Source organism: Rhinolophus sinicus, chromosome 1 (genome assembly GCF_057876585.1).
Source record: "Rhinolophus sinicus isolate RSI-liver-muscle chromosome 1, RSI-T2T, whole genome shotgun sequence".
NCBI classification, from domain to species: domain Eukaryota; kingdom Metazoa; phylum Chordata; class Mammalia; order Chiroptera; family Rhinolophidae; genus Rhinolophus; species Rhinolophus sinicus.
Window position 1 is genome coordinate 91,032,765 of NC_142501.1, and position 26,283 is coordinate 91,059,047.

Sequence of the window (26,283 nt, forward strand, 5' to 3'; positions counted from 1 at the left end):
TCAAATGACACCATTAAGAAAGTGAAAATAAAACTCAGAGAATGGGAGAAAATATTTGCAAATCATGTATCTGATAAGAGGTTAATATCCAGAATATATAAATAACTCTCACAGATCAATTAAAAAAAAGACAAGTAACTCAATTAAAAATGGGCATTGTCTAAAAAAGCTCCATGAACATCCAATAAGCACATGAGAAGATATTCAACATAATTAGTCACCATAATTTGTCATTGTAAATCAATGAGATACAACTCCACACCTACTAGACTGGCTACAATAAAAATGATTAAAACACCAAATGTTGGTGAGGATGTGAAGAAACTGAAACTGTCATTGCTGGTGGGAATGTAAAATGCTACAGGCACTTTGGAAAACAGCTTGACAATTCTTCAAAAGGTTAAATATAGAGTACCACATGACCCAGCTCTTCCACTCCCAGGTGTCTACCCAAGAGAAATGAAAATGTATGTCCACTCAAAAACTTGTATATGTATATTAAATGTATATTAAAACCCATTTAATTGTATACTTTAAACAGGTGAAATTGATGGTATATAAATTATATTCCATATTTTAAAAGCTGTTTTAAATATATCAATTACAAACTCTTTAGTTAATTATGAGAATCAGAACATATTATAGAATATGGTCCAAGTTGTTAAAGGTAAATACTACCATTATAAAAAATGATAAAAATAAACAAACTGAAATTTATCTCAGAAAACTTATGAAAAGAACAATAAAACAAACCTAAGACAAATAGAAATAAGGAAAAAAAAATTAAGATGATTCTAGAAATTTGTTAGTTACAAAGCAGAATATCAGTAGATTTAGTAAATAAACCCCTGGGATTGATTTTTTTTTCTGAAAGAAAAGTACAATAAATCATTCTCTGTAAATGTAATCAAGAAAAAAACAAAAAGAAAACATGAATAGACAAAAGTAGAACTGATAAAGATGTAATATAGTAGAAGAGATTTTTTAAGTAGAAATAAATTAGAAATCTGAATATCTTAAATATGTCAACTCTTCTCAAATTAATGCATTAGGTTTATTGCCAAACCAACTTGATGCAATAATTTTATTGTTTAGTTGTCAGAATTGTTAAGAACGTTTAGAAAAAATAATCAAGAGGGAAGACTTGCCCTACAAGATAACATCTATTAAAAAAAATCAATTGACTGAAACAGATCTTATTATAAATAAGAACCTAATGAATGCTAAGAAAGTATCAAAAACTTATCAGGGAAAGGGATACATTATTCATTAAATTTCAAACAGCCTAAATAGTTAAAGGTAAAAAATAAACAATAAAACCAGAAGACAAGATAATGACCTTATAATGGGGAAGTATTTTCCAAACATTAAAAAGTGGCAGAAAGCAAGGCTGCATAAAAGAATGCAGAGCTTGCCCCCTCTCAAGAAAATTGGGTGTATGCCTATATTTAAAGCAATTTTCCTGAGAGACAACTGGAAGCCAATTGTACAGTTTCTGGTACAACAAATGAGAGAGAGAAGTGGGGAGAGAGAGAGAGAGAGAGAGAGAGAGAGAGAGAGAGAGAGAGAGAGAGAGAGAAGAGAAGGAGGGGGAGCTGTGAGAGTTCTCTGGGAGCTGGGGGAACTATACAGGACTGGAGGAACAGGTAAGCACAATAGAGTAATTTTCTTCTGCACTTGGATAGCAGATGGGTGCTTTATTGAGGTTCTCTGGCCAACCTTCAGGGCTTCTGTAGTGTGTCCCCAGCTACCCCTCCCAAAGCTAGATCCAGCAGGAATAGGAGGGCACCATAGTGTGCATAAATGGGGACTGGGGATTGATCTGGCAGGTGCAGCAGGACTCTGCTAAGTGCACCCACTGGGCTGCATGTGCACATGTGTTTCCCCCACCTGGAGAGAGTGTGGAGCCAGCAAAATGCTGTGATACCTGCATGCAGGGCTGCTCTGTCCAGAGAAAGTTTGGAGATAATGGAGTTCTCCTGTGCGTACATGTGGTGCTGCCCCACTTGTAGAGATGTGGAACTAGCAAAGTGTTGTGGTGCCCACATGCAGGGCTGCCCCACCAGGAGATGGTGCAGAACTAGCAAGGTGTGGCAGTGCATGCATGCAAGGTTGTCCACCTGGAGAAAGTGCTCACCTAGTGGGGCACTCAGAGCAGCCCTACCCAGATGCAGTTTGGGCAGCAGACAATTAAAGCAACAGGGCGGCTGCATGCACATCTGGCAGCCCAGCCCACACAGACAGCTTGCCCTGGAGCAGGAGGGCAAGGAAGCATGCACATACCAGACTGCCCCACCCAGAACCTACTCCGTCTGGTCAAGCAGCACACCAGGTACCCCACGTGCTCTCCCCAACTACAACTGGACAGCCAAAACCATCCAGCACACAGTCTATACAGAGGCCACTTTTTCAAGATTGGGAGAGATAGGTATTTCATGTAAGTCATAGGGACAAACACAGAAAGTCAAACAAAATGGGGAAACATATGCCCCAAATGGAGAAACAAGAAAAAACCCTGGAAAAAAACTCTAATGAAACAGAGATAAGTAAACTGACTGATAAAGAATTAAAAGAATCAGTCATATGAATGTTCAACACACTTGAGAGTAGAATAGAGGAACTCAGAGAGCACTTCAACAAAGAGTTAGAAAATGTAATAAAGAACCAATTGGAGATGAAGAATATAATAACTGTGATGAAGAATATGTTAGAAGTAATCAACATCAGATTAGTTAATACAGAAGAGCGAGTTAGCAACTTTGAAGACAGAGTAGTGGAAATCATCCAATCAGAACAGCACAATGGAAAACAAAATTTTTAAATGAGGATAATATAAGGGACTTCTGGGACAACATCAAGTGCTAAACATCAGCATTATAAGGATTCTAGATGGAGAAGAGAGAGAAAGGGACAGAAAGTATATTTGAAGGAATAATGGCTGAAAACTTTCCTAATCTGGGGAAAGAAACAGATATTGAAGTCCAGGAAGCACAGAGAGTTCCAAACAAGATGAATCCAAAAAGGCCCACACCAAAACATATTGTAATTAAAATGGCAAAATTAAGGATAAAGAGGCAAGCTTGAAGGCAGCAAGAGGAAAATAACAAGTCACATACAAAGGAAATCCCATAAGGCTATTAGTTGATCTCTCAGCAGCAACTCACTTTATAGGCCAGAAGGGAATGTCAGAAAATCTTAAAATGTTGCAAGAAAGGAATCTAAAACTTAGAATACTATACCTGGCAGGGTTATCATTCAGAAATGAAAGAAAGATAAAGAGTTCCCCAGACAAGCAAAAACTAGAGGAGTTCACCACCACTAAACTGGCTTTACAAGAAATGTTAAACTTTTTTTTTTTTTAATGCAGAAAAGAAAAGGCCATAACCAAAAATAAGAAAATACTGGGAAGAAAAAATCTCACTGATAAAGGCATATATTAATAAACACAGTGAATCAACCACTTAAAAAGCTAATATGAAGGTTAAAAGTAGCAGTTAATGTAACTACAGTAGATACGGGACACACAAAACAAAAAGATACACATGACGTCAAAAACATAAAGCATGGAAGGGGAAGTGAAAATGGAGTGCTTTTAGAATGCATTTCAACTTAAATGCCCAATCAGCTTAAAAGACTGCTATAGATACAGATGAATATATATATATATATATATATATATATATATATATATATATATATATATATATCATGATAACCAAAAACCTACCAAAAACACACAAAAAATAAACAGAAGGCACCTCAATCAAAACATCAAAGAAAACCAGCAAATCAAAAGGAAGGAGTTCAAGAGAAGAAGAAAGGAACAAAGATCAACAAAACAACCAAAAACAATTAACAAAATGGCAATAAGCACATACCTATAAATAATTATTTTAAATGTAAATGGACTAAATGCTCCAATCAAAAGACATAGGATAGCGGAGAAATCCAAAACTTCAATTAAAAAAACTTTATGCACTCCTATGTTTATTGCAGCACTATACACAATAGCCAAGACATGGAAACAACCGAAATGCCCTTCGGTAGGTGACTGGATTAAGAAACTGTGGTACATTTATACAATGGAGTATTACGCAGCCATAAAGAATAAAGAAATCTTACCATTTGCAACAACATGGATGGACCTAGAGAACATTATGTTAAGTGAAATAAGTCAGACAGAGAAAGACAAATACCATATGATCTCACTTATATGCGGAATCTAAAGAAAAGAATAAGTGAATGAACTAATCAGAGACAGTTTTGGAAACATGGAGGAAAAACTGAGGGTTGCTAGAGGGGCGGGGGGGTGGGGATAAGGGGAAGATGAGAGGTTTAGAAAATAGTCGGTAACCACAAGATGGTCATGGGGGTTTGAAAATTAATTTGGGGAACGTACAGAGGGATAGTGGATGGGGGTGGGGGGTTCACACAGTGTGAGGGATATAAATGATAAACGTCTAAGTTTTGCTTTGTCTTGTGCACCTGAAACTAATGAAAAAAAAAAGACATAGGATAGGAGAATGGATAAAAAAAGCAAAGCCCATATATATGCTGTCTACAAGCAACTCACTTTAGATCAAAAGACACACACACAAACTGAAAGTAAAAGGATAGATAAAGATATTTCATACAAATAGAAACAAAAAGAAAGCTGGGTAGCAATATTCATATAAGACAAAATAGACTTTAAAACAAAGAATGTAAAAAGAAACAAGGAAAGACAGTACATAATGATAAAAAGGTCAATCCAAGAAGAGGATATAACAATTGTAAATATGTATGCACCCAACATAGGAGTGCCCAAGTATACGAAGCAAATATTAATGGACATAAAAGCAGAAATTAACAATAATACAAAAATAGTTGGAGACTGTAATACCCTACTTACCTCAAGGGATAGATCATCCAGATAGAAAATTAATAAAGAAATAATGGCCTTAAATGCCGTATTAGACAAGAACAAATAGACATGTATAGAACTTTTCATCCCCAAACTGCAGATTACAAATTTTTCTCAAGTGCATGCAAGACATTTTCCAAGATAGACCACATATTAGGCCACAAAATAAGCCTCAATAATTCAAGAAGATTGAAATTATATCAAGCATATTTTCTGACCACAGTGGCAGGAAACTAGATATCAACTACATGAAGAAAACTGGAAAAAACACAAATATATGGAGATTAAACAACATGCTACTAACTAATCAATGCATCAAAGAGGAAATTAAGGAAGAAATAAAAAACTATCTTGAGAAAAATGAAAATGAAAGCACAACTTTACAAAACTTATGAGATGTCTCAAAAGCAGTGCTAAGAAGAAAGTTCATGGCAATACAGGCCTACCTCAAGAAACAAGCAAAATCCCATATAAATAATCTAACTTTACACCTAAAGGAACTAGAAAAAAGAAGAACAAAATCCAAAGTAAGTAGAAGGAAGGAAATAATAAAGATCAGAGCAGAAATAAATGAAATAGAAACAAACAAACAAAAAAAACAACAGAAAAGATCAGTGAAACTAACAGCTCATTCTTTGAGAGGATAAATAAAATTTAAAAACCTCTAGCAAGTTCATCAAGCAAAAAAGGGAGAGAGCTCAAATAAATAAAACCATAAATGAGTAAGGAGAGATTACAAGCGACGTTACAGAAATACAAAAGATCATTAAAGAATACTAAGAACAGTTATTTGCCAACAAATTGGACAATCTAGAAGAAATGGATAAATTTTAGAAACATACAACTTTCCAAGACAAAACCAGGAAGCAACAGAATCTGAACACATTGATTATGAGCAATGAAACTGAAGCAGTTATCAAAAAACTCCCAACAAACAAAGCACAGGGCCAGATGGCTTCACAGGTGAATTCTACCAAACATTTAAAGAATTAATAGCTATCTTTCTCAAACTATTCCAAAACAAATTGAAGAGGAAAGAACACATCCAAATTCATTCTATGAGGTCAGCATTACTCTGATACCCAAACCAGACAAAGACATTATAAAAAAAGAAAATTACAGGCCAATGTCCCTGATGAACGTAGATGCAAAAAATCCTCAACAAAATACTAGCAAACTGAATTGAAAAATACATTAAAAAGATTATGCGCTGTGATCAAGTGGAATTTATACCCGGGATGCAAGTGTGGTTCAATAGCACCAAAAGAAAAAAAGAAAAAAAACGTGATCCATCACATCAACAAAACCAAGGATGAAAATTATACAATCATCTCAATAGATGCAGAAAAAGCAATATCCACTGATGATGAAAACTCTCAACAAGTAGGTATTGAAGAAATTTACTTCAACATGATAAAGGCTATATAGGACAAGCCCACAGATAAAATCATACTCACTGGTTAAAAGCTGAAAGCTTTTTCTCTAAGGTTAAGGAACAAGACAAAGACGTCCACTCTCACCATTATTATTCAATATACTGGGGGTGCCAAAAACATGTATATGAGTACACAAGACATAACTATTAAAAAAAATTTTAATAGTTTTTTTTTTTTCTTTCTTAAAGTGTGTATACATCTTTTTTTTTTTTTTTGGCATGCTCTGTAGTATTTGAAGTTCTAGCCACAGACATCAGACAATAAAAGAAATAAAAGGCATCCAAATAGAAAAGGAAGAAGTAAAACTCTCACTATAGATGACATGATACATTTCTGAATTTGTATTTCCTTAATGGCTAATGATGTTGAACAATTTTTCATGTGCTTATTGGCCATATGTCTTCTTTGGAAAAATGTCTATGTAGATTCTTTGCCCATTTGAAAATTGGGTTATTTGTCTTTTTATTATAGATTGTAAAAGTTATTTATATATTCTGGATACAAGTCCTTTATCAGATACGTGATTTGTAAATATTTTCTCCCATTGTGCAAGTTCTCTTTTCACTTTCTTTTTTTTATATTTAAAAAATAAGTATTTATTGAAATGATAATATGCCTTTCCTTCTTTATAAATCTGCTGAATTGTATAAAGATTCCCTAAGATGGAACCACCCTTGGCATAAATCCCACATAAGCATGGTACATTTTCTTTTAATACGCCTTTATATTCAGCTTACTAATGTTTTATTGAGGATCTTTGGATCTATATTTAAAGTAGTTACAGTTATATTTTTGTACTATACTCATCCAGGTCTTTTTTCCTTTTTTTTTAAATTAGTTTCAGGTGTACAAAGCAACATAATAGTTAGACATTTAAACTCCTCATAAAGTGATAACCCACCCCCCAAGTTACTACCCCTCTGACATCTATACAGCTGTTACAATACCATTGAATATCTTCTCTATGTTGTACTCCACATCACGTGACTATATATACCTATATATGTAGTTATAGTTGACATTCAATATTATTCTACTTCAGCTCTTCAGGTGTATAATGCATGGTCAGGCATCTACAGTCTATGATGTGATCCCCCTGATAAGTCCAGTGCCCATCTGGCACCTTACAGGATCTTTACAACACTGTTGATTCTATTCTCCCTACTGTATTAACTACCAGTTTGTATTTCTTAATGCCTTCAGCTTTTTCACCCTGACCCCAACCCCATTCCCATCTATCATCTTGATAGATCTAGTACCTACCTGGCACATACCTAGTTATTACAATAGTATTCACTATAGTCCTTATGCATGCCCTACATCTCCATGACTACTGTATAGCAACCAACTTGTACTTCTTAATCCCTTCCCCTTTCACCCATCTTTAATCCCCCTCCCATCTTAAAGAAGTTCCTTTAAGAGTCCTTGTAATACTGGTTTTGTGGTGATGAACTCCTTCTGCTTTTTCTTGTCTGGGAAGCGCCTTATCTGTCTTTCAATTCTAAATGACAGCCTTGTTGGGTAGAGCAATCTTGGTTGTATGCCATTGCTTTTCATCACTTGGAATATTTCCTGCCACTCCCTTCTTGCCTGCAAAGTTTCTGTTGAGAAATCAGCTACCTGTCTATGGGGGCTTCCTTGTAGGAAACTAACTGCCATTCTTGCTGCTTTCAAGATTTTCTCTTTGTATTTAACCTCTGGCATTTTAATTATGATGTGTCTTGGTGTGGGCCTCTTTGGGCTTATCTTGTTTGGGACTCTCTGTTCGGAATTTTTCTGTCATTATTTCTTCAAATAGGTTTTCAATTCCTTGCTCTCTCTCTTCTCCTTCTGGTACCCCTATAATGCAAAAGTTGGTGCTCTTGATATTGTCCTCGAGGCCCCTTAAACTCTCCTCAATTTTTTGGATTCTTTTTTCTTTTTGATATTCTGGTTGGGTATTTTCTGCTACCTTGTCTTCTACATCACTGGTTGGATTCTCTGCTGTTGATGCCCTGTAACATATTACTCGTTTCCATTATTGTATCCTTTATTTTTAGTTCTTTTTTATGGTTTCCATCTCCATTTTTATGAGATCATTGAGCATTCTTATAACCAGTGTTTGGAACTCTGCATCTGATAGATCGCTTATCTCCGTTTCGCTTAGTTCTTTTTCTGGATCTTTGTTCTGTTCTTTAATTTGGAATGTTTCTTTGTCTCCCCATTTTGGCTGCCTCCCTGTGTTTGTTTCTTTGTATTACTTAGGGCTGCTATGTCTTCTGGTTTTAGTAGAGTGGCCTTATGTAGTAGATGTGCTGTGGGGTTCAGTGGTGCAGTCTTTCTGGTCACCTGAGCCATGCGCTCCAGGTGCATCCCTTGTGTGGGTTGTGTGTGCCCTCCTCTTGTAGTTGAGCCTTGGTTGATAACTGCACATCAATGTGAGGGACTGACCCTGGGCTCACTGGTTGTGAGGACTGGCCTTGACTATAGGGGAAGAGTTGTTGTGCAGGGGCTGATCCTACAGAGCAGGATCTGCCTCAGCTGGACTCTGGCATCTGACCAATCTGCCCCTTGGTGTGTTGTACTTGAAGATGGCTAGGTGATGCTCTAGCTCATTTTGAAGCTGGCCACTGGGGGCACCAGCCCCAGGACCACCTTTGAGGGGATCCACTGTAAGTCTATTTCAGCCACAGCTCGTGCCCCACCTGGAGTCACTTAGAGGGAGCCAGAAAGAAATCCGCATAAGTCTGCCACTTGTGCTGTGCTTGGAAGTGCCTTGAGAGGCCAAGCCGTGAACCAAGCCCGACTGCCACTAGAGCCAGCTTAGGGCTGTTCAGCCAGAGGTACAGAATACACTCAAGCCAGATGCTGTTTGTCTGGGTTCTGTGAACCTTTGAGAGGCCCTAGGAAAGTGCAGCTTGAGCCAAGGCAAGTGGTCTGCATGAAATAGCCACTGAAAGCAGCCTGAGTGTGCCCGAAAGTTGGGTGGTGCCAGGTCTCAAATTGCCAGGGCAGGGCGAACAAAAGGCAGAAACTCAGAAAAGGTAGCCACCTGTGTTCACACGCCAGGAAGGGGGAGGGCTCAACAAAGAAACAATTGCCTCCGCCAGGTCCCCCATCCAGGAGAAAGCTGCCTTTCCAGCCCCCCCATCCTAGGCCAGACAACTCAACTCCCCACCCCTTGTCCCTGCTGCCTTTCCAGCTGCTGCCCCAATGTTGGAGCTCAGAGCGAGGGATTCTGTTGGTGGGTAAGTCTGCGCACGGTCCCTTTAAGAGGAGCGCCTGTGAGTGCAGCTGCACTGTCACCCTCAGACACAATCTCAGCTGGTTTTTACAACCAAAAATTATGGGGACTTCTCTCCCCAGCACTGGAACCCTGGGCTGGGATGGGGCTGGTATCTCTCACTCCTTTAGGGGATGGGGGGACGCCCACAACCAAAATACCTCTCCCGTTCTTTAATGGTTACACACGGGTGTGGGACCAGCCCAGGGTTCTGCGTCTCTGCCCTTCCTACCAGTCTGGAGGTGGCTTCTTCTGCACATCCTTAGTTGAAAGGCTTCAGTTCAGCTTGATTTTAGGCAATTCTCAATAATGGTTGTTTTGTTGATTAGTTGTAATTTTGAAGTGGTTGTGAGAGAAGGTAAACATAGCATTTACCTATTGTACCATCTTGGTTAGTGTCCCTTTTCTCCTTTTTGATGATGTCATTCCAAGCAAAAGTTTTTAATTTTCATGAGTTCAATTAATTTTTTCCTTTGTTACTTGTGCTTTTGGTATTATATTTATAAAGGCTTTGCCTCATGAAGATTTACTCTTATTCTTTCTTCTAAGAGTTAAAATTTTAGCTGTTACATTTAGGACTATTATTCATTTTGAGTGAATTTTTGTGTATAGTGTGAGGTAGAGATTCAGTTTCATTCTTTTGTGTGTGATATCCAGTCACTCCAGTGCCACTTGCTGAAAAGACTATTCATTCCCATTGAATTGTCTTGGCACCCTTGTTGAAGAGCAATTGATCATAAACTGGATTTACTTCTGGACTCTCAAGTCTATTTCATTGATCTACATATCTATCTTCAGGCCAGTATCACACTTGATTACTGTAGCTTTATAGTAAGTTTTGAAATTGGGAGATGTGAGTCCTCCAAACTTGTTATTTTTCAAGATCATTCTGGCTCTTCTGGGTCTCTTAAAATTCCGTATGAATTTTAGGATCAATTCTGCAAAGAAGTCAGCTGGGATTTTGATAGGGATTTCTTTAAATTGGTAGACCAATTTGGGGGGTATTGCCATCTTAACAACAGTAAAGGTATATTTAAAAATATAAACTGGAAAGAGAACTGACTTTGGGTGGTGAACACACAATGTGAGATATAATGTATTCCAGAATTGTACACCTGAAAACTATGTAACTATACTAACAATTTTCACCCCAATAAACTTAATTAAACAAAATAAATTAATTAAAAAAATAAAATAAAAATATAAACTGCAAGGACAAAGAGAATGGGAGAAGAAACAAGTAGAGCAAAGAGGGACAATGACTTGGCCAAGCAGTAGAGGCTGTGGCCTGATGCCTGCAGAAAAAAAACCAATAATGGGACATAAACAGTTCAAGGAGATTTGGAAACAGGGTACCAAGGAATGTGGAAGTTAGGTGCAGACTGAGATGGGGATGGGCCTAAAGGCTATTTATAGAGCAGTTCAACCCTCCAGATTTCCTCCACTACCCCTTCAAAGGTTGGTGACAGCTCCTCCTCAACGCAAGAGACTAAAGGTTTGCTCTTTTCTAGAGCAGTGCTCTTGCAGTGTTGTTCATGAACTGGTTTAGGTCCACAAACTTTGTTACTAGCCCCAATAAGACAACTATAGAAAAGAATAAGTGTTGAGAATTTTTTTTAATTGCTTATATATTTATTTATTTATTTATATTTAAAGCTCCTTGATATTTTCTTTTCTTTTCTATTTTTTCTTTTTTTTAATTTTCCCTAAGGAGGGCGCAGCCCACAGTGGCCCACGCAAGGATTGAACCAGCAACCCTGGTGCTGTCAGCACCACTCTCCAACCAACTAAGCCAACCGGCCACCCCAAGAATTTTTATGGAAATTTGAAACTGCCTTAACATTCAAATATGTGCTCAATGGATTTTTCTTGCTGAACAGAATATCGACCAGTTTGGATGTCTGAACTCCAAACACCCATTGTGAGTCACATGGGGTGGGAAATGTGTACTAGTCATGTGCAGTAGAACTACATGTGGGTCCCTGATAGAACGGAAAAGTAAAATCTTGTCCTTCACCACATATAGTTTTAGAAGAATGCTTTAGAGCAGGGGTGTCCAAACTTTTTTCAACGTTTCTTACCAAGGGCCATATGCAGTAAAATACACAAACAGCCGGGCCACTCACTCGAGGTGAAGTACGCATTGCCTCATCTGGTTTATTTAAGTAAACTGAATGTATTTTTGGAATTTGCTGCGGGCCAATTAACAATGGATTGCAGACCACAGTTGGTCCGCGGGCCGCAGTTTTGACACCCCTGCTTTAGAGACTTCCACGCTTTGTTTTGTGTACAGACATACATACTGCAGGATACTGCAGGTTTGGTTCCAGACCACCACAATTGAAGTGAATATAGCAATAAAATTAGTTAACACAAGTTTTGTGGTTTCCCAATTCATATTAAAGTTATGTTTACACTATACTGTAGTCTGTTAAGTATGCAATAGCATTATGTCTAAAAATGTACATAATTTAAAAATACTTTATTGTTAAAAAATGCTAACCATCATCTGAGCCTTTAGCAAATTGTAATCTTTTTGCTGGTGGAGAGTCTTGCCTCAATGTTGATGGCTGCTGACTGATCAGGTGTTAGTTGCTGAAGGTTGGGGTGGCTGTGGCAATTTCTTAAAATAAGACAACAATGAAGTTTGCTGCACCGATTGACTCTTCCTTTCATGAATGATTTCTCTGTAGCATGCAATGCTATTTGATAGCATTTTACCCACAGTAGAATTTCTTTCAAAATTGGATTCAATCTCTCAAACCCTGTAGCTACTTTATTTACTAAATTTATGTAATATTTTAAATCCTTTATTGTCATTCAACAATCTTCACAGCATATTCACCAGAAGTAGATTCCATCTAAAGAAACCACTTTCGTTGCTCATCCATAAGAAATAACTCCTCATCCATCAAAGTTTTATCATGAGATTGCAGCATTTCAGTCACGTCTTCATGCTCCACTTCTAATTCTAGCTCTCTTGCTATTTCCACCACATCTGCAGTTACTTCCTTCACTGAAGTCTTGAACTCCTCAAAGTCCTCCATGAGGGTTGTAATCAGCTTCTTCCAAGCTCCTGTTACAATTGATATTTTGACCTCTCTTCATGAATCACAAATGTTCTTAATGGTATCAAGAATGGTGGATCTTTTCCAGAAGGTTTTCAATTTACTTTGCCCAGATCTATCAGAGGAATCACTATGTGTGGGACCTTTAGTTTTATGAAATGTATTTCTTAAATTATAAGATGTGAAAGTCAAAATTACTCCTTGATCCATGGGCTGCAGAATGGATGTTGTATTAGCAGGCTAAACTCATTGAAACACACTAATCTCATTGTATATCTCCATCAGAACTCCTGGGTGACCAGGTGCATTGTCAATGAGCAGTAATATTTTGAAAGGAATCTTCCTCCCCCCACCCCCCGCCCCGAGCAGTGGGTCTCAACAGTGGGCTTAAAATATTCAGTAAACTATGTGACAAACAGATATGCTATCATTCTGACCTTGTTGTTCCATTTATAGAGCACAGGCAGAGTAAATTTAGCATAATTCTTAAGGGCCCTTGGAATGGTGAAAGAGTATCACCTTCAACTTAAAGTCACCAGCATTAGCCCCTAACAAGAGAGTCAGCCTTGCTTTGAAGCTTTGAAGCCAGGCATTGACTTCTCTCTAGCCACAAAAGTCCGAGATACATCTTCTTCCAATATAAGGCTGTTTCATCTACAATGAAAATCTGTTGTGTAGTGTAGCCACCTTCATCATTATCTTCGCTGGATCTCCTGGATAACTTGCTGCAGCTTCTCCATTAGCACTTGCTGCATCAGCTTGCACTGTTATGTTATGGAGATGGCTTCTTTCCTTAAACCTCATGAACCAGACTGCTAGTTTCAAACTTTTTTTCTGTAGTTTCCTCACCTCTCAACCTTCATAGAATTGAAGAGAGTTAGGGCCTTCCTCTGGATTAGGTTTTGGATTAAGGGAATGTTGTGGCTGGTTTGATCTTCTCTCCAAACCACTAAAACTTTCTCTATGTCAGCAATAAGGCTGTTTTGCTTTTTCACTGGAGTAGCACTTTTAATTTACTTCAAGAACTTCCCCTTTGCATTCACAACTTGGCTAACTCTTTGGTGCAAGATGTCTGGCTTTTGGCCTATCTTGGCTTTTCACTTTTCTTCCTAAGTTTAATCATGTCTAGTTTTTTATTGAAAGTGAGAGACATGCAACTCTTCCTTTCACTTGAACACTTGGAGGCCATTGTAGGATTAGTATTATTTTTATTATTTTCAGGTGTATAAAACAATGTAATAGTTAGACATTTATCATTTATACCCCTCACATAGTGATAACCTCCCTCCCCCCAACTACTACCCCTCTGACATCGCATACAGCCATTACATTTCCACTGTCTCTATTCCTAATGTTGTACTCCCTTCTTGTAAATATATATATTTATATGAATGTAGCTGACATTCATTATTGTTCAGCTTTAGCTTCAGGTGTACAGTGCAGAGATCAGGCATCTACATCATCCCTGAGGTGGTCTCCCTAATGAGACAAATGTCCATCGGATACCTTCATTGTAGGATTATTAATTGGCCTAACTTCCATATTGTTGTCTCAGGGAATAGTGGAGCCCAAGGAGGGGGAGAGAGACAGGGGACCACCAATTGGTGTAGCAGTGAGAACACACATGTTCGCTGTTTTATATGGGTGTGGTTTGTGGCACCCCAAAACAATTACAATAGTAACATCAAAGATCACTGATCACAGATCACCATAACCAATATAATAATAAAAAAAAAGTTTGAAATACTTGAGAGTTATCAAAATGTGACACAGAGACACGAAGTGAGCAAATGCTGTTGGAAAAATGGCACTGATAGACTTGCTTGACGCAGGGTTACCACAAACTTTCAATTTGTGAAAAACATGCGGTATATGCAAAGCGCAATAAAGTGAAATGTAGTTAAATGAAGTATGTCTATAGTTGGGAGAAGGTTGACGCACCAGGCTGAAAATCTGGATTCTGAACAGTAGGTAAGATATCCAGCCTTCCTCCCACTCTTATTCAAGAAAACTGGCAGTTAGGCTTCTCCCCTCCCCCAACACCTATCCCCAGACAGGAATCTAGAAGATTCTTATCAGAAAAGATCTAATAGTCCAGAGAGGAAACTTTTAAACACGGACGTTTAAAATTCCCCTCAGAGAAAAAGCTGCTTGATATCCCATCTCTATAGCTCTACAGAGAAGTTTTCCAATGGACAAGCTATCCCCATGCACATAAAGCTTAAAATAAACTTTAAAATGTTTTATTTTGTGTTTGAACAGGCTTTATACTAAAATGGCTCAGAATTCAAAAGATTCAAAAGGGTGCAATGAAGATGTCTTCTGTCCATCACTACCTAGTTCTCTTTCCATTCAACTGCTTAGTGCCTCACTAATATAAATAGAAAACCTACATGAAAGACAAAGACCAAAATAAAGAAATAAGAAACACAGAGAAAAGAGAAAAAGGGTAGAGAGAAGAAAAGCCCAAAAAAGGAAAAGAATAATAATGTCCTGGAGACAGAAGAGAAACTATTACATCAATGAAATAAGAATCATATCCTATTAAAAAAGGAATATTCAGAGAATGAAAAACGAGAACTCTTGGAAATTAAAAATATGAAATATAAATATAAATATTTAAAATTCAACTTGAAAAGTTAGAAAAAGAAGTTTCTAAAAATCTCACAAAAAGTAAAAAAAGTGATGGAAAATTAGATGCAGAAGATGAGAAGATTAAAGGAACAGGGCAGGAGATCCAACATGCTAATAACTGGAGCTCCAGATAGATTGAACAATGAAAAGAGGGGGAATGAATAATTAAATAAATAATAATACTTTTTTTTTCTAGAACAGAAGGACATAAGTTTCCAGGTCAAAAGGACTCAGCAAGTACCCAGTGTAATAAATGAGGAAAGACCTATCCCAAGGCACATCACTGAACTTCCAGAACACGAGAGGTCAGAGAAGAGAATCTAAAAGCTTTCAGACATGAGGTACAAAGACTAGAGAAAAATGACATTGGATATCACAATAGCCACTCTGGGAGCTAGAATTCTATAGCTGGACAAACTATCAATCAAGTGCAAAGACATATTCAGTTATATTAGTAAGCAAAAATTTTACTTCCTTTGTTTACTTTCTTAGGAAGTTATTGGAAGATACACACATACATAATCAAGATAAAGGAGTATATTGAGGAAGAAGAAGACACGGAATCCACAGGACTGTGAGTAAATTGCCTTGGCACTAAGCAGCACAGAGGGCAAAGGAAGGAAAGAAGGGACAGAGGAAGAATGAAGCAATGAGGTAAGTGCAAGAAGAGAGCAGAGTCAGGAGACAAAGAGAGTTCTCCTTGACTTCAACTCTGCCTGAGGCCCATTTTTAATCCTGCATTTGTTTTCTGAGGGAACCGATGTCCTTGTAATAAATTCCTCGTCTTAACTAGTTCACATTGGGTTTCAGTCACTTGCAACCAAAAGTTTCCTCCTGATACCATTGCTACTCAAGGAGTTAGAAGCAGCAGCATCAGTATCACCTGGAAGCTTATAGAAATGCAGACTCTCAGGCCTCCCCCAGACCTACTCAAAAGAATCTGCATTTTAACAAGATTCCCAGGTGATTTATATGCACCTAAAATCTGAGGAGCAGTCCTAAGATATCTACTTTGCCAAGGTTGGGTACCAGGCCTATTAAAGATAATCTGTAAACTACCTGGCCACATAGTAAGTATTCTGTAAGGTATTCTGTGGACAATGATGATGATGGAGAAACTAGGAAAATTTTGGAATGACAATCTCAGGGAGAGTTCCTGGGACCATGGCAACTGGTCTGTAATTTGGCTCTGAGCCAAATTACAAAAACAGGCCCACAGCAGAAAAGGCAGAAAGCACACATACCAGGAAACAGGTTTCAGCTCTACCCCCGGAACCTGTCAGGTTAGTCAGCCCAGGTGTTGACATGGGAAACCATTAAGAAAAACCATCTCTCAGGTGTGGCAATTGGCTGTGAGTGAGTGACAGACACTAAGCATCCGGGATGACGCTTGGCTGGGAGAATGCTGAGCTAATGCTACCTTTCTCAGCAGAGCAAGCATTCTGCCCCAGCACTCAGGAAGTAGGTCAGGAGTAAATATCCAGAGTGAGCAGCTCCTAATTGCTTTTTCAGGCAGAAACCTGTGGCCCATAGGAGTGGGGGTGGAAGGGGGATGGGAATGAGATGAGAGGAGGGTGGGGGATCCAGTGTAGGGGTAGGGGTAGGAAACCGCATCCCACTCTTGGCAGGAGCACGGTTGCCTCTCACACACTTTTCCTGACTCCAGTCCTTTGGCATACAGCCACCTTCTTTGTGCTTGGGGTGTGGGGGTGGGGGTTCTGTGGACTGTCCAATGCTGAGGAAATTTAAATAGAAGCTGGGATTTTAAAGATTTTAAAAGAAAAAGGAGATGTGCTTGTAGAAAGCTGTGTCCCTCTCAGCCCTCAGTGTGTTGTGGATAGAGGATGGTTATGCCAGGTCTATAGCTCCCAGGAGTTGTTGGTCATCGCTTTCTAATTGTCCCCTAGTTGTATGGCACTATACTCAATCCCTGAGAATCTTTACTAGAGAAGCACCCCAGCCCTCCAGGAATTTACACAGTGGAGTCCCCAGTCCTTTAAACCACCTATAAAAATCTCATCCTATTCAGAATTGACAAACTCCACCATCATCAGATGGCTGTCCTTGTGAAGGCCAATTGTAATTACCAACTCTGCAGCCGTCTCCACAGCAAGAAAAGCCTAACATTAACCTTGAATAGCAGCAAATACCTAATAATGTGCTTACTATGTACCAGGCACTTTTCTGAGCACTTTATTTTAACTTGTTTAATCCTCACAACAACCTGTGAGGTTAAATAAAATTTCAATCCCCATTTTGCAGATGAGAAAACTGAAGCATAAAGAGACTACATGAGGTCACATAGCGAGTAAGTGGCAGTCTGGCTCCAGAGCCCCTGTTCTTTAACCATTGTATTTAAATCACAGGCACAGGTGCCCTTGGTAGACAAGGTGTCAGCAACAGCTCTCCTGCAAATTAACCCTATTGTAGCCTTAACAAGCTATCTGATTTTAGCTTGATAACTCAGAGGCAATATGGTGAGGGGCCAGAGCAGAGGTGTCAGAGTTGGGGGTTTGAAAATTAATTTGGGGAATGTACAGAGGGATAGTGGATGGGGGGAGGGGAGTTCACACAGTGTGAGGGATATAAATGATAAACGTCTAAGTTTTGCTTTGTCTTGTGCACCTGAAACTAATTAAAAAAAAAAAAGACATCAGAGTTAAGTGATTCTACTCCTGGTGCTGCCACTTAGGAAGGATACTAATGCTGATTGAATGCAGGTGTCAGATGCTGTGTGCTTTCCAGGCTTCATCTGCCCAGGTAGCCTGTGTGACCCGAGGCAAGTCACTGTCCGTCCTTGGGTTTCAGTTTCCTTACGTGTAAAGCACACCAGGTTGTTTCAGTGATTCAGTTTGAAAGTCCTCACTGCAGAGTTACTACTATGTGCACAAGTGCCACGCAGGTGCTGAAGGGGCGCGGAGACCTTGCCATCATCGCCAGGCTCACGGTCCAGTTCCTTTCATGTCTCAAATCCTTTGGAGTTGATCAAGTCAGTTATTATCCCTGTTTTTTACAATGGGGAAAATGATGTTTGAACACGGAAATTCTCTTGGTTCAGTTGTAGCCAGAGTGTGACCCCAGGTTGACTCCTGGCCCAGGGCTCTTTCTGCTCCCGACTCTCCTACCTCATCTTGACATCACGGTGACTAAAAATGACAAAGGCCACTTTGAGTTCCTAACTTCCCACAGTCATTTTGTACTACCTTTCTACCTTGCCCCATCCCGACAAGCTGAGACACACACACACACACACACACACACACACACACACACACAGAGTGCTGGATCCCTGAAACACACAATCAGTGCTGTTGAGTGACTGGAAAGCAGCCCCTTCTGGCAACCCTCCTTTCTTGCCCCAAGCCCACAGCTGAGGTGGTGAAAGCACCGTCAGCAAAGCCGCAGCTCCATATGTGTTTGTGACTCATTATGCTATCAGCTGACTCTGAACTGAAGCCTCTTGCCCCATCAAGTAATTACTGGTGAACAGGAAGACCAGCTAAAGATAAGATCACTGGTGGTTGAGAGGAAGGGGTCAGTGAACACAATTGTCTGTTAGACACACCTCTAGCACTATGGGTGTTGGTACGGCAGCCAGCACAGAGCCTTGCACACAGTAGGTGCTCAACACAGCTTTATTGGTGGATTAGCTGCTCTGAGCTACTCTGCCCTGCATGATGGTGTTGCTAGGCAGGAACATAACTGTGTCTAGCACCTGAAGGAAATGATTTCAACTCCCTCATGTTGAGTGGAGCTGAGCTAGGCCTGTGAGAACCGCAGCACTGAAAATCTGTCCTTTAAAGAACTCTGTGTTATAAACTCACTTCTGCAATCTGTCCCAAGAACTTCCTTTCCTGTGCTCTAAGTTGGGATAGGGGAAGAGGCACATCTTCCTCACGCCTTCCTTGAAGTGGTGTTAAGAGTGCAGAAGGATTTTAGAAATCATTTAGTCTAAACTCCTTCTGGTCACATCTTCCTAAACTTCTCCATTATGATGCAATTCCTAGGCTTGTCTCTTTCTTGGCAATAACCTCCTCCCAAGGCTAGAGTCAGGAGAGATGAAAACTTTTGTGAGTTTCCAGGAACCAAGGCCACTATTGCTCATTGTAGGAGGTCATCCTCCAACACCTATTTGACCTTCTTGAGGTGTTGTAGGACTTTTGACCGGTGGCACGACCACCTCGATAACGTGAACCCTTCCCAGTCTCTCTTGCAGAATGTCCACATGGCAAAGTTCTGGTTATTGAGAAGTTCGCAAGGACGATTGCCCCCTTAAAAGGAACGCCCTCCTTACTCCCTCTTTCCTTGGTTGGAATGTGGACACTGCAGTGAGCCTTCTCCAACCATGTGCATAAGCCAAACATCCTAGGAGCACAGCAACAAGCTAGAAGGAGCCTGGGTCCCTAACACTAGAGAGCAACACTCAGACTGTTATACACAGGAGAGAAATGAACTTCCATCTCATCCAAGCCTTTGTTATTTTGGGTCTTGCTGGAACAGCCAAACTTGTATCCTAACTAACCCAACCCTTTGGTGTGTCAGGGCAGTTACAACCTCCCCTTCTCCAAGATTCCCCCGCTCTATTCACCCAGGAGGTAGCCTAGAGATATTATATTTAAGAGATTGTCATAGTGGTCTATGCATGGCTGGCTCATGTGTTTGTGTCTGAATGGACTAAAGGTGGGCATCCCATCCAAGGAGGGCCAACCAGTCAGATTCACTCTCCTATGAATTTGCAAATGAGATTCACTGTTGTTATCCAACCTCTGCTGATTACATGCACCTAGATGCACAGGAAGAAGCAGAGATGAGAGGCCAGGCATCCCTGGAGAGGCAGAGTGACAGAAGCTGCCTGGGTTGATATGGGTTTCCTGCTTTTTGGTTCTAGGCCTTTGTATGGCCTCCATGATCACTCTGCACATGGCTCCTGGAGGAAAACTTGACACCTTACAATAAATCCCCCCTTTTGGTCTTAGATACTTTAGGTTCATTTCTGTCACCTGTCAGCAAAAGTGCCTAAGTCTCTCCCAATCCCTGTGGAGATTTGGGTACCCTTGCAAGCCAGGGAATCCCAGCCTCTGCAGGCCATCCCCTGGCACACTAGGTCCTTTCATCTTTGCAGCGATGGAAGGATCCGAGGTGAACTAAATGAACAGATAGATTGATCACCTGGTTGATTGGCTAGCAGATCAATCCATGGGTTTTCCAAGAGATGCTAAACAGGTCTCATGGAGTCACAGAATCGGGTGAAAGGGACAAAGGCATCAAGCAAAGTGTGAGCATGGAGGTTTAGTGATGGGCCCAAAGCCACACAGTTCCATGGCGGAGCCTGGACTGAAACCCTTGCCCTGGACCCCAGGCTCACTCCTCTTCCCTGCATCCCTGGCTGGCCTGATGCTAAAGGTGGCTCTGACGCAGCAGCAGCAATAGCTGAATGAACTCCCTGGCAGTTATGTCAAGCCTGTCTTTCTGTGGCTCCTAGGAAAAATGCAACATGATCTTTTTTTTTCTTTTCTGGATAATTCTATATCTTACTGTGTATTTTAAAGAAGTAACAAGTGTCCCTCCACTGTGTGCCAGGCACTGTACATGGCACGTTCCAGCTGCTATGTTTCATTTAAACCCTACAAGAACCCATTTTCCAGGAGAGGAAGGTGAGGTGAAGAAAGATCAAGCACACAACACAGGTAACACAACTTGCTCAAGACCTACAACTATTAATAGTGGGAATACAAGGACAGGAATCCAGCTGGTCTAGCTTGAAACCCTGTGTCTTTTACATGATGCCATATTGCTTCCTGACGATTGGCCTTTTCCATTATTTTTGCCTTTACTTCCCAGACTTCTCCATGGGCACTTGCTTGACAGGTCTTGATTTGGGTCAGTCTGTGCTGTGCTGTGAGACCCAGGGGACTGGTGGGGGGAGGGGTGTGCCCTGTGGTGCCTGCAGGAGGCTCAGCAGGTGGCACTCTTCTCACAGACAAGCCCTCTCACTTCCTCCTTCTGGGACCTGTCCTCCCTCCAGCTCTGCCTCCACCTGGTTTCCCAAGTGCCCTCCTCCATGCCTAGGCATTCTTTACTGCCTGGACCTCTCTCTCCTATCCTCAACGAAGGCATCTTGGTTACTCCGCTTGAGTGCTTCCTTCTTCAGACAAATGATCTAGTTAGATCATTTTTTCCTCAGAGAAGGAAACACAGGGCCCACACCTCAGAAGTCAGCCTGCCAGCTTTTTGAGCTAAGTTTGGACCCAGAGCTGAGTGTCATTCTAGCTCAGGTTCCCAGAGCCTGAGGGTAGGACTATGTCTTCACCAGAGGGTGACATGCATGGTCAGTGCCCTATGAAAAACAAACAGCTGTTGTGCAAAGACAAGGAAGCTGCTTGCTTGGGGAGGCCGTAGTCCTGAGCTTGAAGGACCTAAACCTGAGGTCTTGACCTCTTCCATTTAGCACATAAGTTCACATCCCTGATACTACTCACAGAGGTCAAGTAGGGACGCAGGTAGGTTCCACACTTCCATGTTCTCTCTGAAGAATCAAGGGTGAGAAGTTATGTGAATGTGTAAAAGGTGTGTGTGAAGGGTAGGGCGAGAGGAGCCTCTCTGATTTCACTGTGGAATAGAAATATAGACATAGAAATATAGAGCTATAATCTCTATAATAGAGATTATTGTAATAGATCTCTATAGCAAGCTCTAAAATAGAAATATAGAAATAATAGTCTATAGAGGGTGCCAAAAAATGTATACACATTTTAAGAAAGGAAAAAACTGTATTAAAATTATGCTGATGGTGACCCCTTTGAGGACGTCTTGTAATTGCAGAAGTCAAACATGACTTGTATTCATCTTTTGTTATCAGTATACATACATATATATATATATATTTTTTGTTTTGTTTTGTGTTTTTTTTTGGTTTTTTTTGTTTTGTTTTTAATTTTTATTGGGGAATATTGGGGAACAGTGTGTTTTTCTAGGACCCATCAGCTCCAACTCCAGTCGTCGTTTTCAACCTAGTTCCTGGGGGCACAGCCCACCATCCCATGCGGGAATTAAACTGGCAACCCTGTTGTTAAGAGCTCGCGCGCCAACCAACTGAGCCATCCGGCCACCCCTGTTATCGGTATATATTGAGTATTACAGTTTTTCCCTTTTTTAAAATGTGTATACATTTTTTTGTCACCCTCACTATCGTTATCTCTCACTTCTGATAAATGAGTGATTCTCAAAGGACAAATGCAGGCCCACTAAGAAGAGATTATGTTGGTACAAAAGTAATTGCTGTTTAAAAGGTTAAAATAATTGCAAAACCTGCAATTACTTTTGCACCAACCCCTAATACATCAGAATCTCGGGGCCCGAGTGATAAATGGGAATATTTTATATTTATCAAAAGGAGCATAATTTTTTAAAAAGGACTGACTTAGCCCTTGCAAAGGCTACACCTGCTTCCTGTTCTTTTCTCTACTTGAAGAAATTCTACTTCCCTTCAAAGCCCAGCTCAACCGGGAAGCCTTCTTCATTCAGCCCCATAGGCTAAATTTATCCCTCTTTCTCAGTTCTCCGGAAGCATTTGGTCATTCTGCTAGCACAGCACATACCATGGGATGTGACAGAGGGCTACACGGAGACTCACCCCATCGATGAGCACATGACATCCTATACCCTTTGCATGGTCCACTGACAGGCAGGAGAAGACCCCTTTAATTGGCAGAGATGTGGTGTTGATGTTGGAAGCATGTGGGAGGAGAGGCTGAAGAGAAAAGTGAGGAATACTCTCTGAGAGTCAGGGTGTATATCACAGGGGATTTTATCTCAAGTGATGGGCTATAGAAAGGAGTACTTTTAATGGGCTAGAGGTAAATTGGTTAGAAAAATCTCGTGAGAATTTGTTGGGGCAGAGGAAGATCTCAGGAAGGTAAAGGCTTGGTTCAAGGAGATTTCTGCGTAAGGAAAAGATTTCTGCGTATGGATCACGCTGCTATTCTGAATGGTTGCCTGGCCTGGATTTAAGACCAAGTCCTACAGAGAGGAAGACTATAGGAGCAGACTTGCGTTTGTCCAGGACTGGAAGCAAGAGGAGGAAAGAAGAAACAAAGGCAACGATAGTAACCTGGCCGTTGGGACTAATTGTGTCAACCTGCCCTGAGTAACCAGACTCTGAACCTACAAATCTGGACCTACTAATACCTCCATGTTTATACCTCAAGCTTTCTTGCGTTCTGCTTATTAATTACAGAGTGTCCTAAAGAGAAAGGAATGTGTGTAGGTTCAGGGGCTTGGTCTTGGGAGGATATGTGTCTGGATCCTTGGGTGGTGACAGCAGAGTTTTCAGGAATGGAATGCCAGAAAATCATTTGTGTGGGTGTTCGCTTCCTTACAGTGAAAAGTGTCATTGCTCTGGTCTCAGGGAGACAGCAATGACAGTGTTACAGGTTTCACCAGGAACACCCCCTCGCCCCTCTAAATAGGAAGGAGGCCAAGATGCCAAGAATAGGGACTTCGTGGCTATGAAATGGTCTATCCACCAATTTACACATCGGAAGCTAAACTACTGAATGGTGTGAGGAAACTGCACAGTGCTCTCCTTGCTCATACCTTTAAGATTTGTGCAAAAGGGAACTCCCTTCCGCACAGCAGCCTTTTATGTGACCTAATTCCAGAGACAAGAATCTCTAGTTATGCCAATAAAGGATTAAAAATCCCTGGGCACTCACCTTCCAAAATAAATGCTGTGATTCTCTGGCACTTGCAATGCTAGAATTGCCTGCATTTCATGAAAAGAGTGTTGTCCTTGGTCCCCTAATCTAAGCCAGGTTGTTGTGGTGAAGCCTGGAACTTGCTAAGAGGACGTCAGAAGAAAGACGATGGGGAGGAAAGTGTGGCAGTCAGAGCACAGTGTTCTTCCAAAGTCTTCCCGGACTTCTTTTTCACAGCCCGAGCCTGCCTTCTGCCTCCCAGACCTGTCTTCACAATAGCAGCTGAGGTCAGTGTCCTGGCCAGCACACAATTCACCTCCCCTTTCTTCCTGGGCTTGTAATTAAGGGGTGTCTGTGAAGCTCTGGAGCTCCTTGGAATAAAAGGACCGGTCTGGTCCCTGTGCTGTTCTCATGGTTCCCCGAACTCTCCACGGAGGTTATTGCAGGCAGAGGTTCACACTGCCAAGTGTGGCAGCTCTGGCCACAGCCTGCAGCCAGGCTCTCAGGGTGCCCTGGTTTCTCGGGCCCCCCAGGGCCCATGGTGTCGCGTGTTCTCTGCTCTTTGTTCATTCCCGCTTGTTCCCCAGGATGTTTTGATTTCCTCACCTCAGCTCTCTTTGTTTAGCCACAGAGTTTGGGCAACTACCATGGGGCAGTGGGGCCAGGGCCCTCTACCTAGGAAAGGGCTCCTCCCTTTCCAGGCAAGTGATCTGAAGTTACCCCAAAGCCTGGGCCTTCACCTGGCACTCTGGGCACTTTCTCTGCTCATTACCGTTCAAAGGTCTCATGCCCAGAAACCTCTGTCCACACCCAGCTCCCACAGGGAGGCGGTACTGTGCCCAGGTCAGGAGTGCAGGCTCTGGGGTCTCCCACCCTGAGCAAGAGTCCTGGATCTTCCACCTACTAGCTATGTGAACTTGACCTTCACCTCTCTGTAAATGAGGTTCAGAATAGTTCCTCTTTTACAGAGATGTTGTGAGGATTAAGCAAGACAATTTGTTTGAAGTGCTTGGCCTTTGCTAAGTGCGATCAAAGTGGTTTTCTTTTCTAAGAAATGTTGTAGATGATAGCCCTGTAGTCACCCTATGGATTCAGAGCAAGTCTTCCTTGGAGAGCCAAAACAAATAGCTTTTCCTGCCTCACCCAGTGCCTTTCCTGACTCAGGATGGCTGTACTTTCTGACTGGGCCCAGGGGACAGTACATAAAGTTACAGAAGAGGTGCCTGCAGTTCACCTGATTTACCTCTCCAGACACGAATTTGCTGTGGGTAGAAAATTCTTGCTTCACCTCAAGGATCACCTCATTCTCCTTTGCCCAGTCTAAGGGTGGTGATATAGTGTAACTTGGCCACCGTTTTCGGTTTTTTCCTTTCTAGAGAGAAGAATTATACTTTGCCACTTTCAGGCAGGGATCCTGAAGCCATGGCAGGGCATGGCCTCCATGAATCAGACCTGGGATGGGGAGAGACTGCAGCCTGACCCTCTCCCTCCCGCTGCAGGCTTTCATCACTGCCATTCCCAAGTGGGAGGTCCCGGGCTTCATGAAAGAAACTCTGATCTCAAGAAGGTTCTCTTATCTTGCCTAGCTCCGTGCAAATGCTGTGGGGTGAAAAAAAGAAGGGGAAGGGACCAAACATAGCGTACTTTCTCCTCTTTTCCAAGGCCTTGACTAGCCAGAGATCCCTACCTCCCTTTCCACTCTCTCCCCCACCCCACACAAAAATTATCAGGAGAAACAACAAAGTGGGCTAGAGATGGCCCAATATGCTCTTCCCTCACAATCTCCTCCACTTTCTCTGCCTCTTGCTTGGCGAAGGCATGGAACAAGCACTGCCGGGTCCCGTTGCAAAACACCAACAAGCTCTTGGTCGAGGAACTCCAGAACCAAGTTTACGTGTTCTTTGCATATGATGCACATATTACTGAGCTGCTCCTTCAATGCTCATGCTGCGTTCTCTCATGGTAAAGAAAGCAAGCTTAAAAGGTATGCATTTGCTCCTGGCTTCTGGGTTCCCATGGTTTCTATTTAGCACATAGTACATTCATTCTCATCTTTATCATTCTGGTTGAGCAACTTAGGTAAAATGTTCCATTTTTATCTGTTCTGCAAAATCGGAATAATAATCTCTGTCTTCTACATGGGATTTTCATGAGGATTTAAAAATGAGACAGCAGACGTAAAACCATTTTATAATCTGTAAAGAACAGGTAAAAATTTCAGATATTATTATTGTTATTAAAATTATTCAGTGGATAATAGTACTCTGGTAATTGGAAATGGATA

The 26,283-nt window shown here is 41.0% G+C and overlaps 1 protein-coding gene across 1 annotated transcript in view; it reads right to left on the bottom strand.

The window, feature by feature from the left end:
* NINJ2 (ninjurin 2) overlaps window positions 1-26,283 on the bottom strand; it is an 84,201-nt gene that overhangs the window by 27,328 nt on the left and 30,590 nt on the right. The window lies entirely within an intron of this gene.